The 18,053-nt window shown below is 41.9% G+C and overlaps 1 protein-coding gene across 4 annotated transcripts in view; it reads right to left on the reverse strand.

The window, feature by feature from the left end:
* slit2 (slit homolog 2 (Drosophila)) overlaps positions 1–18,053 on the reverse strand; it is a 126,501-nt gene that overhangs the window by 70,582 nt on the left and 37,866 nt on the right. Inside the window, exon 1 of one of the 4 annotated variants that reach the window (XM_050044423.1) lies at positions 17,530–17,645. The exons of the other annotated variants lie outside the window; for them this stretch is intronic. The gene's annotated coding sequence lies outside the window, so the exon portion shown is untranslated. Of the gene's footprint in view, positions 1–17,529; positions 17,646–18,053 lie in introns of those variants that run through there. 4 annotated transcript variants of the gene reach the window in all.

An 18,053-nucleotide genomic window follows, 5' to 3' on the forward strand; every position in this document is an offset into this window, starting at 1 on the left:
TGTCACGCACTCCAAAAGAAACTTGTTGAAACTTTAGACAATAATCTATTGTACAAAACGGGGGAAACAAACGTTGACAAAAACGGTTCCATAATTCATATTAAATTCAAAAGATAACGAAAAAACAGCTACAAGTTAGAGGGAATAGTGATAAAGTGGTAAAACTTGGCACTGATCCACAGCCTCAGACGGATGCGCTCAAGCGTGCAGTGCGCACAAGCTCCGTTGGTAGGTGATTATATTTTCACATTTTTAACAATGCAATTTAAAAGTTTTGATTTTTGTTGATAACCTACATTTACCAACAACAAAAAGACTACATTTAGCACCAAAAACTATGTTAAAAAAAACGAGTATCGAATACCAAATTTTTATAACGAATACCTACTCATAGAAACGAATATTTGAATATCCGAATATTTGGGTACAGCCCTAGAGGGAAATATTGTAATTTTTACTTTGCTTATATTTATCTGACAGCTGTAGTCACTGCCTACTTTACTAATTAAGATTTTACATACAAAACATTTGATTATTAATACATGATCCATCTATATGGATTAAATTATCCAACAATATACACAGCAATTAAAGTGACCAGCTAAACAGTAAAACACATGTATCCATACTGTAAGTGATAATATTCTTGTAACATGATATATAATACATAAAACACTGACAGCAGTCATAGCAAGTACTTTAAATGCATGATATTTATTTGTACTGTATCACAATGTACTGATGCTTTTACTTAAGTAAAACACCTGGATATGTCTTTCATCTCTGTTGATCTCACCTTTGAACCAAACTCTTGTCAAACTGCCAGTACAAGCAAACACTACTGTATTTGGCCACTAGGCTGCCACTATTATTCATATCCAAGATCCCATCTCAACTTCAGCGAAACATGTAAATATACACAAACCACATATATAGTGAAATCTATTTTTTGGGATTTTTTTTGTGATATCGATTGTTGTCTTGTTTTTTATTCCCTCCAAAAGGCAGATGTGGATCTAACAATTTCTGATGTTAAAAGCTCTCTCCTGTAAAACCAGACAAGCCTGTCATTACGATGTTTGATCACCTACATCCCCACCAGCCGGGGCTAATTTAGTGCAGCATGTAGCATTTCCACTGGACAAGTTCAGACACTTCAGGCTGCAGCTGAGTTCAGACCTGATGCCACCATTCCATTTACTAACCACAGCACAACACGAGCTGTTCTGGTTGATATATGACCCTCCGTGCTACAATGTCCACGATGAGGTTTGTGTCCCAAATATAGAGAATATGTGCAGGTCAGAGCCTGATGAGTGACTTCAGACGGGCTACATTCCTGCAGAGGGGACACAGGGGGCGCTATGTGAGCAACAACACATCACACTGCTTTAGCTAAATTAGATTAGCAGGGCATGTGTGTGTGTGTGTGTGTGTTTGTGGGTGCACCAGGAGTGTCATATTAGTTGGTAATGCATTGAACAGCTGTGACAAACTCACACAATACACACACACCGACACACTTGCACACCCATGAACTGATTAACATGACCAGAATACCAAACTCAAGCCCTGACCTCTAAGAGACTGATTGACAATGAGACTGTTTTTAAATGCATATGTATGTGTGTGTGTCTGTGTGTGTGTGTGTGTCTGTGTTTGTGTGTATGCAAGTGTGTGCACCAGCAACACAGCATTCAATGTGTGTGTGTGTGTGTGTGTGTGTGTGTGTGTGTGTGTGTGTGTGTGTGTGTAATGGAAGAAATGGACTGATGTAATGAGGCTGTAATAAGGCTGAAGCTTAATCCTGGTGAAGACAGACATGGACCTCTCACCCCTGCCTACATACGCACGCGCACACACGCACGTGTGCGCACGCACGCACGCACACACACACACACACACACACACACACTTGTCAATCCCCTCCCTTCTTCTCTCTATCCCACTTTTTCTTTCCTACCTTCCCTTCCTCTTTCTTGTCCCCAACTTTTCTTCTTCTCCACTGTCTCTCTTCATTCCCACATCTCCTCACACAGTCTTTCTTTCTTACGTGCTCTTTCCCTTCCTCCTCATCTCTTTTCCTCCTCCTCATCTCCTAACAATACTACCTGCTTCCTATTTTCCTTGTTTCCTATTGTCCCTCTCCCCTCTCCTCACATTTTTCACTCCCTCTTTCCCCTTCCTTCCTCCCACTGGCCTTTTACCTGTTTGTCTTTCATCTTCATTTACACCCTTCCTTGTTTCTTTTCTCCCCCTTCTCTTCCATCTCGCTTAGTCTTTCCCTACTCCCTTTTACCATCTCCTCCCCCCTTCCTTTCCTTCTTTTCAGTCCTCTCCCCTACTATTTCTTTTTTCCTCAGTCCATTCTCTTCCTCTGCTCTCTCCCTTCCTTGGTCCTTCTCTCTTTCTCTAAGTGAATACCAAAGAGAGCGCGCATGCTTCCTTTAAGTCCCCCACATTAAACAGGGCAATAAAATACCACCAAAGACCCACATATATATAAAAACACACACAAATTGTCATGATTTCCTGTCTGGTCCCAGTTTTTGAGGCAGAGGTTATTTTCTGTCTTGGGTTTCACCAAAGGAAAGGATTCCCTTCTAGTTTACACTTTTAATGGCCTGGCTCTTGCATAACACCAGCTTCCACCGTCACGTCCCTTTTATTTCCTTTTAAAAACAGGTCAGGGACAACACATGGACATTTCTCCATTTGCACATTGAATTCCTTCAAAAATAAACAAATTAATGAAATATAAAAAATTCCCTAGTTTCTTTTTTTTCTATTTTTAGTTCTCTCTCCTGACCATGATGTTGAAAGTGGAGAAAACCCCCGAATCACTCAGTTTTTTTGACAGGAGAACAAGGCGATGACCATTTATGTTGTTAGTTACTTAGCGACCATTTGACCACTCGAACACCAACCATACTGAGTGTTCGACTTCCCATGTCGACAAAAAAACCTCATGAGTTCTGTTTGAAAGTAACATAAATTTTTCCCAGGAAAAAGTCCTCTGTAGCTCAGCAAGTGATGCGTTTAATGTTTCCAGCAGCAGCAACAGTGGTTTGCTTGGAATAAGCAGAGGAACCACTGTGGCAAACAACAGACAAAAGTGTGTGACCTGCGGGGTTGTCAGGTTCACAACTTGGTGAAACTGGGCAACATGTGCAGGCTAGACTTCATGGAATATTATTTACAGAATGATTTCAACCATTTCGACCCATCTTGCTGCAGTGAAAAACCACACAGTCAAAAAAATCATGTGGGTCATTTGACCTACAGAAACTACAACTGGGAATGAAATGCAAAGACACCCCCACACTTGACTGTGTGATTGACAGGTGATCTGCAGGATGTGCAACACAGAAATGACTGCTTGTATAAAAACTCACAAGATTGCCACTTGAACGCAGCGCAGACCACTTTCCGAGGAAAATGGTGCAACTTTAACCACACTGGTTATCTTCATTGTGCCAGTCGCAGTGGGGCTGGTAGTAGCTGGCTGGAGAGGTTGGCGTTGTGACATTGTTTCCTTTTACCGCAGGGGTCTTGGGAGGCCCCAGTTGAGGCCATAGTGAGGCGCTGGAGCAGGCTGCCTGACTAGAAAGAGAGCACTCTAAATACTGACAGGCAGCACTTGAGACAGGCCTGGGAGTGCAGGGGTCCTACTGAGCCATTGTCACCCACCACACAGGTTAACAAGACACTGCACCAGCCTCTAACCTCTGTCTTTCACGTCTCATGCACTGCATCCTCTTTTTGCTCTCACACACACACACACACACACACACACACACACACACACACACACACACGCGCATACATTCTTCCATAACCCTTTATCTTTTTTAATTTTTCTTTCTCTATCCAATTTCTCCTTTAAGAGATAAAGAAAAGAAGACAGAGGAGTGAATAAGAAAACAATTCACTTGTAAGGAAATACAGGAGCGATTTCCCACCTCCAATAATGACTTTATTCCCCCTACACGTTTCTTTTTTATTGAATTACGCTGTTCCTTTTTATTCTGCTCATCACCCATTTATATCTCTCTGTGCCTCTCTCTCTCTCCCTCTTCTTGCTCTCTTTCTGTGCCTCTCGCTCTCACTCTCTCCCTCCCGAGTGTATACAACCATTCATAACTCTAGGTTATCATTTCAAAAGGCTTTCAATTCGAGCCCCTTACAGAGGAGACAGTATAAAGAGGCTGCCCTAGGGCAAGCATGCACCCACACACTCACACACAACAACACACAACAACAACACACACACACACACACACACACACACACACACACAAATAAACACATGCAAAACAAACTGGGATAACCGTACATGTAAACAAACTCAAACAGATTATCATATGTTTTTTTTTTAGATAAGAACACACACACCCTGTTTTTCTCAGGTAAATATACAGATGCTAAGTGGTTTCTAAGAGACACCAGTAATCACACACACACACACACACACACACACACACATACAGCAAGGGAGGGAAATCCCCGATTGCTGAGTTTATCGTTCTGTATTGACTCCATAGAAATAAGACTTTTTTCCCCCCCCTTCATCACCTTTGCCGTCCTCTGTCTTCTTCTCCTGTCTTCAGTCTCTCGTCTTCTTCTGTCTCTCCTTCATTTTCTTGTCTGTCTGTCTGTCAGTCACGCCTGGCTGCCATTCTGTCATCAGTCCCTGTTGCTCTCTCTCTAAAAGCTCTTAGCTGCCCTGAGGGCTCAACTTATAATATTACAGTACACCTCAAATCTCTCTCTCTCTGCCTTTCTTTCTCACACACACAGACATGCACACACACACACACGAATACACTAATGGAGCAGAGACGCACAATGGCAGCACTAAGTGAGCAAAGAGCCACTGGACACAGACAGAAGCAGCATCTTAAAGAGTCTTTTGGGTCTCTCTCTTCCCCCGTCACACACATAAATAGCAGTTTGGTGGTCGGATTAACGTCTTGGACCTCTGGCCGGATCAATAAGCTCTGTGCCGCATGTGTGCACATGGTAATGTGTTAAAATGACCTTGAATTAATGAGCGTTTCAGGGAGCAATTAGGAAACAACGGTTGCTCTGAAAATGATTTGAGTTTTACAACAATCCCAACGTGCAGTCGGATCTGTCACACTTGGTTGTCTCTGTTGCTTATTTTGTTTTTTTTCTTTTTTTCATTCCGTTTAATATTAATGGATCACAGGGAGATTGGTATCTGCTTGGCAAGCTAATAGGAATCCTAATAAAGCAGAAAGTATCACACTGACTGAATATTAACACAAACACAATGACGACAGAGAGATGTACACATCTCCATTTAAAACAAGCCTCAATCAACAAAAAGAAGTAACTGGCTTCTCTGCACTGCAGCATACTGCACACTGTGTATGCATGAGAGGCTGTGCATCTCTGTGTGTGTCTGAACCGCATAATAGTTAACTGTATCACACCTTAACCATGGGAAATACCCACTGCACGTTTCAATTATGCGCGTGTTTGTGTGTGTTTATGTGTGTGTGAGTGTGTGCATGTGTACGTGCATGCATAAGCGTGGCGGGGCGTTCGGAACTGCTCTATTGATGAGAGAATGAAGTCATTTTTCAATGTGGGGTTAAGCGCTGCATTATTGCCGCCTCATTTGGCTCCTGTGGGCCACCATAGCCCTCCCGTCTGGTTTCCATGGCACAGAGAGAGAACAGAGAGGGGAATGTCCCTGCTTACCAGACTGCAAGTTCATCCATCAGCTCACACACACACACACACACACACACACACACACACACAGCAATAAGGGCTTATCCCACTCACAGTCAACTTTCCCACAAAGTTGCAACAAATCAAGAGCAGCAGTGCTAAGTCTCCTAAAGCCAGCCAATATCACATTATACGCTAGTTGTGCTTGGGTATACAGAGCTGCACAGAGTGGTGTATTGCTGTAAAACCAATTCACCTAAAAGGATAGAGTTTCTGCTACTGCTACAGTTCACACAGTCCACAGGGGCTCCATTGTAAACTAAGGAAATCTTAAAGAGTCCATAATTCTACTGAAGGGAAACACTTTAATTTCTCAGTAGTCTCATGTTTACTACTGAGTTTCCTGCCTTTGCATACAGGTGTGCGTGTGTGTGTGTGTGTGTGTGTGTGTGTGTGTGTGTGTTGAGTGAGTGCCCTGAGATTTGTTTCCCTATTGAGCAACGTAAGCGTGTACCAGTTCACAAACACTGTAGGGATTGTCTGCAGTAATGGGATGGGACGAGCAGGCTCAACGTGCACATGCACCTTTGTGTGTGTGTGTGTGTGTGTGTGTGTGTGTTGGCTGTTTGAACAAGCGCTGAACGTGAGCCAACCATGCCAGCAAGCATTGTCGGCTCACATAATAACTACATTCCTCTGGTGATATCATACAGAGCTGATAGAGAACAGCTTCACCATAAAGACAGAGAGGGAGAGATGGATGAACCATCTTCATTCATTAATGTAAACGTTGCCAATTTTCTTGTGAGTTCAGTAAAAACATCCTGCAAGCTGAGTTCTTCTTACACTTCCCCTCTTCCTTTCTCTCTCTGAATCCCCCTGAGGTCGAGTCTCCCTCCTTCTCTCAGTTTACTGTAAACATCTCCATGTATCACTGTCATATCAGCACATTCATCTCCTATACAGGGGCCGGTGTCCCCGCAGTGCACCATTCACCCTCATTCACACACTCACGCTGAGCGCATTCACACACACACACACAAGCACACAGGCATCTATGTATGCATGTATGTGCACATGCCAACCACCCGCACATAAACCTCTACAACCTATTTATTGTGCTTCAGCTTGTGTGACTTTTTTTTAGAATCCATCTATCATGCAGACACAAAAGAATATGAGAACACACACAAAATACAACTCTGCATGCACACACACACTCAAGCTGTTACACACAGTATATCACTGTGCACTGAGCTTCATCACGAGAGGCAAATTTAATACATGTCATTCCTCACGTTGGATGACCTTCCTTATTGAAAAGAGGGGAAATAGCTCATGGTATTAATCTATGGAATTAAATTCTAAAAGCCTCCAAAGTACCATATATCTCTGCTTGATGCAATTATGGCACAGGATCCAAGGATTACTTAACCTCGGTGGTTCCTCTGTCTTGGCAGCATTAAATTCAGGACCTGAGCAGCTTTTACAAGAACAAACAGGAATCATGGTTCTTAAATTCTCTTTGTAGATTTTACAGATTTATTGCTTGATTTATTCTTGTAAGTGAATTAAATCAAGTCAATTTAATTTACATAGTCCAAAATTACAAATCTGCCTTAGAGCAATATATGACCTTCTGTCCTTAAAAAATAAAACTCAACCAAAAATTACGAAGATAAAAATGCATTTTTGTCTAAGTATCTTTATCAATTAATTAGTAACTAAGAATTTAGTATATAGGAGAGTACAAGAGTTTCAGGCAAAGTAAAAAAAAAAATGCCCTGGTGTAGGTACCTGGGGGCCAAAGGAGTTAAAGGTACAGTTCACCCCAAAATCAAAAATACAAATTTGTCCTTTTACCTGTAGTACTATTTATTAGTCTGGATTGGTTTGATGTGAGTTGCAGAGTGTTAGAGATATCAGCCACACAGATGTCTGCATTTTTTTTTGAATATAATGGAAACTATTTTCTAAACTATTTTCTTTCTAATGAACTACACACTCAGACTGTATCAGTGCACAGAAGGAAATGTGCACCTACTCATGGACAAGAGGCTTGTGCTCTTGACAGCGAGAGATGTAAAGATTAATGGCATGGTCCTGGGCTGAGCTGTAACATTATTTAGCTCAGTGTTGCTAGATGAGCTAGCAGCGGATGAATGCTTCCTTCTGCGTGGTGATACACTTGGTGGGTGTACTTCGGTGCACAGAAAATAGTTCCTACAGGAAACTACTCACAACAAGATCTGTGGATAATTCTGAGTAACAAGGATATTTCCTTATATATTTCCTTGGTGCTTTGAGCACCACAAACTGAGTGTCATCCAGTTGTATTATATCAGAGAGAAGGTAGACTTCTATACGGCCGATATCTCCAACATTTTGCAACTCACAAAAACAATCTAGACAGTTAAATGGCAGTACAGGTCAAAGGAATACTATGTATTTTTGATTTGAGGGTGAACTGTCCCTTTAAGGTGTCGACCATGATCCGGCTGATGACCTTTGTTGCATGTCACTCCCCTTATCAGTCCCCTCACTGTCTCTCTTAACGGTTGACTATCTAATAAAGGCATAAAATGTGAAAAACAAAAAACAAAAAAAAAACTCAGAAAGTGTCTGGAGTGTTGACAGAGAAGAAATCAAGCCACTGCCATTCGGGCCTCTCCACTGTACCATGATTATGGGAATTTTTTTTGTTGCTTATTTTTGTTGCTATATCAATTGCCTGACCTTACATTTTTTAGATGTTTTATGTTGTTGTTGTTGTTGTTGTTTATGTCTGGTTATTTTTTCAGCGTTCTCAAGTCTCCTTTGAAAAAGAGGCCTTGATCTCAATGAGACTAGTTGATTGAAAATAAAAAGGATCTACACAGCAACTAACATGCCAACAGGCGTTTGCACACAGACACTAGTAGAGGGCCCCTGTGGAGCAGAGGTGATCCATTTGGATCCATCTCTACTTCCCCTGTGTCTATAAAAAGCCTGGTGTCACATAGTGAGATCTCCCGTCTCTTCTCCCAGACTCTCTGACGAGGTGTCAACCCTTCTCAGCTCCACCTGACACACAAGCCACATACCAAACATCCTCATTCCTGTTTGCGTGTGTCTGTGGGAGCGCATGTTGTCCGTGTGTTCTCACCTTCCTATTTGCGGTTTCTCTGTTTGTCTACGACGTTAATACCTGATAATACAGCAAACAAAATCACTGCACAGACAGCAGCTGACACTCAGAGAAACAGAACAAGTGGGGAACACTGTTTGCTCTGGCCTTCCCCGACATACTGAGAGGCATTTGGTTCAAGCCTATTGCACTGACAATCAAAATGCCTCCTGTAATGCTATCATCACACAGCAACGCCCCCGGCAACTGTATTACACCCATTCAAAGGACACATAACTTTATTAACTCACACACAGCGTGACATGTCTCTGAAAGCAGCAGGCCGTGCAGGCTGCCTGCCACCCCGATAACATAACTTTATTAGCCACTCTATTGACACAGTTGCAGACAGCAAGCTCAACCAGTTCATTAAGTCGTTCATGGCCGGCCTTCAAAACAACTTTATTACAAGCAGCATTGCCAGACATGAACACAGCAGTGGTCATTCTGTCTCAGCTGCCAAAGAAGAGGTTTGGATAACAATACAGAAGGAAGAGATGAGCTGAGACAGAGAAGTGGATTGGAAATGTTCTCTCTGTGCATGATCTGTGAAACACATGTACACCGCCATGTTTAGCCCCTCTGTAACTGACAAACTGTGCAACTGTGCATTGACATAAATAAACTGATAACATCCAACACGGAAAAGAGTTGAATAAGTTGTGTACACCTAAATCTCAGTGTTGTTGTTCTGACAGATCTTTTTAAAGATTTCTTTAAAGGAAGAGATTGTTTCAAACAATTTTCAGCTGCAAGAAGATGTTAACACCTTGTTTCCAAACAGTTTTGTTTTGTGTCTGTATTGCCATATAGTATACAGTGTATACATATAGTTGACAGTGTAGTTTCACTGTAATATTGTGGAATATGCACATGGGGTGGGACAGAGACAAAAACAGGACCAATAATTCATGGTGACAATCAAGTGAGGAGGTTGGGCTGTCAGGTGTGTGGCCAGAAATATTTTGTTAAAGACGCATGATCCGCTTGGCCTGCACCCTATATGTTACACAGCTGGCATGCAACCAATGTCAGCTAACTAACTTTGGTAGCACTTTCACTTAGAAACAATGCGTAAAAAGACCCGTATAACATTCGTTAAACTGTTGGGTAATTTGTTTTATGCTTACTTCCTGTGGCACAATACATTCTTTTTGAAATCTGCCACAAAAGTTCAATTTTTTCAACATACTCCCCGGCTGGCACACGACCAGCCTTGTAATTATGTCAGTTGTTGTTCTAAAATTAAAACAACATTGAAACAATGTTTCATTCTCATGGTTGTAAAAGGTTGGCAAAATTCTCACAAATTAACACTGAAATTTCAGAAAGATCTGTTTCAATGCTGAAACAAATATTAAATATTTAAGTTCATGAAACAACATTGTGAAATCAACATTAATTCATCTTTCAAAATCAGAACATAATTCAACAGTGATTCAACCACGGTGTATGATGTTGAATCAACAGTGAATAAACATTAGAATGCCATCTAGGTCCAGGGAAATTACAGACCAAAAAAAAAAATAAATAAAAATATTGAGGTTTTTTCGCAAACACACTGGAGATCACAGAAGTTCTTCCAGGTTGACTTGCATATGTACACAGAGCTATGTGGGAATGAGATGCAAACGAGATCCTCTTGCAACAAGTACAAATCTTCTGATAAAATAAAGTTAAGAGATAAAAAGGCAGGAGATGCCATGCATCCGACTTTAATGAAGTAAATCACACACAGAAAAATCAATTACAGATTGTTTGTTCGCAAATGGTATTTTTGAAAACTGAACTTCACTCAATTTTTGTATCAATGATTGTTTTAATTAGATTTCCACTTTTTTCAAAAATTCAAACTCAACAACATAAAAAAATTAAGAAATTAAAACCTAAAAATAATAAGTTTACTTTTACCTTCAATTCTATCCAAACAAACAACAATACCACATATTTCTGATGCATGTCATTAGTTGTTAGTTAGTCTAGGCAACAAATCACATGGAGCATGTGTGCACACAACTATGTGGGCACACACGCAGTACACACACACGCACACACACACACACACACACACACACACACACACACAGTTGGATTCCTTGACTCAGTACCATGTGGCATTTGCTTATTGAATGCTTTCCTCCGGAACACATTCATAATTTATGGAAAGATTGGATCCGTCTCCACAGCACACCCACCCGACCCCCATCCCCCCCCACTGCCCCCTGCACCCCCATCTCTGTCATCCTCCCTCCACCTCCCAATAAACACTTCACTCACTGTGACACAAACACGGAGCAGCAGAGTGCCTCTATTAAAAAAAGTTGTTCTAATGCCTTTGATTGAATTCAATCAACTCTGAGAAACTAAAATAAACTGATATTGCTCCTGTTTTCTGTTTCTCTCTCTCTCTCTCCAGGGATTTCAGAGTAAGTGATGTTACTAATTGACCAATCAGGTTGCACTAACAAGGCTGTCAGACTGCGTTAGCATCATTCGCCAATCGCAGCCCGCTGAGTCGTCTCCCTGGGCAACTGTTAGCCAATGACCTGCAACAATCTGACTCGGAGCGATCGCAATCAACCACCAGAAGCTGAAATACAAAATACACACACACACGAAAAGATGCACAAACACGAACTCCAAAAGTTACCGAGGGGTAGCAGTACAGGCTGTTATTTACAGAGTGTATAATCGTGTGTGTGTGTGTGCACTGCTACTCAAAAACCATGTTGCTCAGGAACAAAGACTTTGCTGCCCATTAGTGGCCGAAAGCTTGAGGGCAAGTACACAAACACACACACACAAACACACACCAAGCTTTGTTCATTTCGATGTCTTTTAAGACCATCTCTGCCTCGAGCATGTAAAAAGTCGGAGCAGCCTTTTTATGATGCCATAGTAGTGTTCTATAGTTCTTTCTGTCTTTTGTCTTCTCTTCTACCTCTTTCTTTCTGTCTCTTATTTGCCCTTCTAGCTGCCTCTCATCTCCTTCCACTATCATTTTAAACCACTCCTCTGTGGCTTTCTCCTCTTGCTCCCCTTTTTCTCTTCAGCTCATCCCTCTGTCTTCTTGACGTCTATCACCATCCAACCTTTCCTCCATTTTGGGGCATTCTAGAACTTCTCTCCATCTTTCTAACTCTCTGTGTCTCTTCCTTTCTGTCCGTCCCTGTTTTCTTTTTTCGCCCTGAGGGAGAAGGAGCTGTAAAGATGCCATATCTTTTAAGAGACAGCGGGTTGCCTCTTCATGCCCCAGTCATGGTCAGTGGAGCCTATGTTATTAACACACACACACACACACACACACACACACACACACACGGGCACGGATTCAGCTTCTGTCCCGCGACCACAGTGGTAATCAAGGATTGACACACTCACACACATACGCGCAGGCAGCTTGTTAGTATGTTAATTTTCACTGTGCATATGAATGATCATCTGAGCGCAAACAAACACACACAGCGGCCATCTGCTCCACTGAGGTGTGTGTGCTCTGGTGTGTGTGTTTGCGAGTGTGTCCGCATTATCGCTCGCCTTTAAATGTCACCTTTGTCTCGGGAGAGGAAACATTCTCTTCACTGTGAGAAAGATATTTTCCCTGAATCGCATTTAATACAGTTTATGTACACAAACACATACGTATACACTTAGCCAGCCATACACACACACACACACACACACACACACACACACACGTACACACACGAACACACACACTCTCATACCAGCAGTAGGAAAACCAGAGCCCTGGGATCAGCGGAAAAAAAACTGAGAGCATGACGATAGCTGACATTCCAGGGAATGCTGCAATACCTCATAGCACACACACACACACACACACACACACACACACTGAAAGAGAAGATGCTTGTGTAATGGAGACAGATAGAAGGGTAATCCCAATTTCATCTTTCCAGAAGGGTAGTGGATTAGAGGAGGATTAGGACAGTATCATGACAAGATTATGACACACATGAAGCTCTGCTGCACTAAGCCCATTACTCCCTTTTCTGTCTTTTGTCTGTGTGTGTGTATGTGTGTGTGTGTGTGTGTGTGTGTGTGCGTGAGAGAGAGATAGAGGGAGAGAGAGAGAGAGAGTGAGTGTGTGTGTGTGTGCAATTGAGTGAATGAATGCATGTCTGCCTCAATACATTCTACAGGATGAAAACGTGTAGAGCCTGCTGTCAGACGTTTTCCTTGGGGAGAGATTGGAGTGTATATGCAGGGCAGTGTATGTGTGTGTGTGTGTGTTGGGGGGTGTATGTTGGGCGTAAAGGGGTTCAGATGTATTTCTGATGCTTCATCCCACATATGGGTCACTGCTGCTGTCCCCCAGGGGTGTAGGAGGGGTCAGAAATTGGGGGTTTCTGGAAGAGTGTGTGTGTGTGTGAGGGGGGGGGGGCAAGCAGCATCAGCAGTCTTACGTCCGCATTTTGAACAAGGTTCACTGAGCTTTAGAGAGATGAGACGTTCACTTGCATGGGCAAAGCTGGGGGATGAGCTGCGGTTCAGTCGCTCGTGAGTGAATCGCAATCATGATGAGCAAATCGGAGACTGTAAGGAACAGATCGGCAAACAGACCACCGCCGGAGTGACCCCAACTTGGCTTGCACTTTGTGAGTGTGTACAGTAACGGCGCGGGCGGCAAGGAGAGCTGTTAAGTTTATGGGCCATGTGAGAAGGTAGCAAAGAGAGGTCTGACAGTGTGTTGTTATTTTTGGTCTGGGGGGTTCTTAGGTAACTAAAGGCCAGACAGACAGACAGAAGGGCAGGCAGGGGGTCCAACAGGAGTGGAAAGTTTAGCTGTTAATTTGACATCATGTATACTTAAACTAAGAATGGACTATGAAATATTACCACAATCAAAACTGTGTTACCCTGCCATGGTCTGTAAAAAAAACATTCACACTTTTGTCTCCTCCTGTCTTGATTAGTTTAATTAACTGTTCACCACCCTGAGTTGCTCTTCTGTGTTGTGGTCCAAAATGCGACTGCATGGCGTAGGTCACACATTTCACCGGTGTTGGCCAATCTAAATTAGTTACCCACAGAATGCAGATTTGATTAAAAAAATCTTTTTAAGCACTACACGGACTGGCCGCACTTTATATTTCAGAATTATTGTGTCCCCTGGCCACGGTGAGATCACTGAGGTCTTCTGCCTGAAATCGAGGATTAAAACCAAAGACCAGACTTTTGCAGTAGTGACTCCCACCCACCCTTAGCTAAAAAGAACACAGTCAGTTGACAGTTGTAGGAAGCTGATAAAACAGGCTGTTCTCATGCACTGTTTGTATATTCTCCTACGAAAAACTAATGCACAAAAATTTGGGTATATTACACGCAACAAAATACAGGACTTTCTCACAGGATTTTTCCTTACGGGCTGATGTTTGGAACTGTGTGAATTTGGGTCATTACAAGGTATGTCATCACCAACAAGTTTCTCTTCATAAACCTAACCACAGTAACTTTACTTGCCTTAACCTAACCTCCGTAACTTTATGTTAAGGATGTAATGTCATTTGTGGGGTGCCAGTTCATAGGGTATCATATAAACCATTGTATTAGGATACGCTGATTAAATTGTATATTGTTTCCTGTTCTTTTTTACCCCCCACTTTTTATTTTCCTCTGTGTTTGCACCGTACAGCATCTTTTAACTCTGGTTTCCAAAGAAACTTTGGAAATGCATTTTACCTACTTAAAAAATGCATATTGTAGGGCACTTACACACACGTACACATATTTTTACTTCTCCAGGCATCCATTCATTTTTGGAATATCAACTGGGTTCACTTGACATGCATAATTCATCACAATAAACATCTAGTCTGCCTTTAAAAAATTTTTTAATAAAACTTTCACCTTACTGTAATGGTGTGATAATACAGAGTAGTCATTTAATATCAGTCTGTAAATGCACGTGTGTGATTTGTAGTAAATGAAAAACACACATGTAACCACAGTTATGATCCTTTGAATGTATAAATGCTGCTTTTATATAGTACTGAAGCCACTGGTCAATTAATGGGCCTTTTTAGAAGACGTGTCACAGTAGGAAAAGCACAGGTGTAACTGATCAAGTTAATGATGGTTGAATTCCATTTATCTGTGTCAATTTCGGGGTGCTAGTATTTGTTCATGCTCCATCACTACAACACTTGAGTAGAACAGAGCCATCATTAATGTTAGTAGCTCCTGTGCTCTTCCTACTATGACAAGTCAAAATGTCTGCTGTAAAATAAATGCCTATTGAATAGTGGAAGTGAAATTTTAAAAAAAAAGATGGTACACCTACATAAAATAAAAGACTGAGAATTTATGGACAAAAAATTAATTATAGAATAGTCATTTAAATCATTTATGAAGCAAAAAAAATGCAAAACATTTTCTGGTGACAGCTTGTCAATGTGAGGATTTGCTTCTTTTATGTTTAAAAATCATTGAAAACTTAATATCTTTTGGTTTTGTGTGTCAAACTATAGATGTCATCTCAGGCTCTGGGACATTGTGGTGGGAACATTTTATATACATTTCACTGATTCTGAATTTGTCAAAAAATAACAGATAAATGTATCTATAATTTTTAGTTGCAGCCTAATTTGCATTCTCGAATTGTTGTGTATTTATGCATGTGAGTAGCTGACAGTGGTACAGCAGCTCAGATGTTTACCCTAAGTGCAACATTTATAAAGGGCCAATATAGAACCACTGTGTATATGCAGGAAACTTTACTAGAGGAATACTAATGGACATTTTGGCCTATTCAACAGCAAAGCAGGGACCACAAAGAAAAAACAGGGATGATTTGTTCACTATCTTCCCTTCAATCAATACCCACTTTAAGTAAAGGCGAGACGAAAGGGGAGGAACGAGTGAGTTTAAAGAGCAATGGGATCGAGCTGTTTGAAAAATGCAGAGAGCACAAAAGCAACGTGAAGAGAGGGATGAAGGATGGCGTTAGCGTGGTGAGAGGGGGGCATGTTATGACATCAGATGTCGTTAACCAATTAGACGGGGTGTTGCAGGAGAGTGGTTCCAGCAGCCACTAAAAGCCTCCGTGTCACTGACCTCAGGAAGAGAGAATTTAATAACAAACAATCTCTCCTTTCTCTTTTCCCCCCCTCATCCTTTCTTTCGCCGACGGCCACTTCAGTAATGGCTGTCTTTGTCCGTCCCGAGCTATCAGACCCTTATTTATGTTGAGCTGAGCAAACCTGCCCATCTGGAGTTAGAAACCTGAGGCCCTCGGCTACTTAAACTGTGTGTCAAGACCGCAGATTGTTTGCTGGTTGCTGCTGGGTTTCCACATGACCAGATTAGCAATTAGCTTTAATGAGCTTCGGTCAAAAGGTGAGAGTGCAGAGCGATCTCATTCGAGATTTGAATTGGAAAAAGGTTAAGCAACACTTGAGCTTAACTAAAGCAAAGACCTGGAAAAGTGTTCAAGTACCTGCTCAGAGAAGATCACCAGTTTACTGGGGAAACTGGGAAGATGATACAAGCTTCTACGGAGAGACATTTACAGTATGTCTCTGTTTCATTTCATTACAGAGGAGGAAATCTCTTTCTTTGAAACCCTCTTGCTCATGTAAAAAGACAATCTGTCCCAGAGCTTATAAGCATTCTCACAAACACACACACACAAGTGTAGTTACAGCACAAGAACAGCTGAGCTTTAGATTGCTCCAAAATCCCCTGTGACCATGGGTTTGGGCCAGAGGGGTGAAATAAACTTACCACCTGCTACTGGTAGTCCACACACAGACACACACACACACACACACACACACTTTTCCCTAACATCTGCCACTGCAGTCCCTTGTGTTTTGCCAACACCGGAAACTTTCAGACTAATAGTCGCAGCTCAAGGCAGTGCTTACAGTTTCCCAGCTTTTAATGGCTGTTCGCCTTACATCATTAATGCATATCAATCACCATAAACACACACACACACACACACACACTGAGCGCACATACAGCAGGATTTGTATCATTGAGCTGTGAATAACAGAGCTGAAAGCCTCTGCAGTGAGTATTGAGCTGTTAAAGTTCAGAGGAGAGAGCAGAGAGGCGGCGGCAGGGACACAGAGGGAAAGGAAAAGAAAAGAAAAAGAGAAAGTGATTGAGAAAATGAGAAGTACCTGCAAACCTCAGGTTAAAACAGGGGTGGACAAATCTGGTGACACTCACAACGTTTGATATCTTTACTTTACTGTATTATTAATTCTTATAGTTGCCTTTGTAGTGTTGTTGAACAAATATACTAGTATCTAGTGTTTTCATATTTAATGTAGGGCCACTACAGAATACTGTGCATCTATTTATTTGCACAATTTTAAGTAGGCAGTTAGGTCTTTAGATTGAAGGTTTGCATTTGCACACATAGAATTTAAAGCAGTGGTGTAGTGGTAGTTGACAGTGTTGGGCAGTACACCAATGACTTATTCCAGTAACGAGTAGTGTAACTACATACTAATGAAATTTCAGTAATAACATTACAGTTACCCCTAAACCAAACACTCGTTACAACGTTACTTTTGTTATCACATCGCTACTGACTTGAAATACAACAGTCACATCAGTGGACCTGTTTAAATAACCATGTTAGCACGTCACTGAGCAGCAAGCTAACGTTAGTTTGAAACTCTTACCTTAGCGGCTGGAAATATTCCCACTACTTTGGTTTTGTCAGGAGGAAAGATGACAAGAACACTGTCTCTGTAGGTAGTCGGACTAAAACTCTTTCCACTGCGAAAAACACGTCCTCAAACCTCCGGTCTGAAACACCTCGGCTACTATGACCCCCAACTCAACAACGTAAAGCTCCAGGAAATACACCCCACCAAAGGTGAGCCCTCCTCGCCCGCGGAGGTCGGCTGTAGCGCCGCACTAGCTAAACAACCCAAACTGGATTTTACTGGCGAGCAGCTGCAGCTTCAAAGAAGTGATGAAGCTTGTGGATGCATATGAGGTTAATGAAATGTTGCTCCACGAGTGACTCCGTCGTTCGGGTAGAGCCTCAGGAAAATAACGGTCACAGGCAACTGAAGACCCCCAGGTAAGTGGAAGCTAACTAGCATTAGCTACATTTAACAGCGATCACCCTGACATTCACACAGAGGCACACATCTGAATTTTGGGGAGATACACAATTACCCGTTGTATGGGGTGTAAC

Source organism: Epinephelus moara, chromosome 5, assembly GCF_006386435.1.
Source record: "Epinephelus moara isolate mb chromosome 5, YSFRI_EMoa_1.0, whole genome shotgun sequence".
Classification (NCBI taxonomy): domain Eukaryota; kingdom Metazoa; phylum Chordata; class Actinopteri; order Perciformes; family Serranidae; genus Epinephelus; species Epinephelus moara.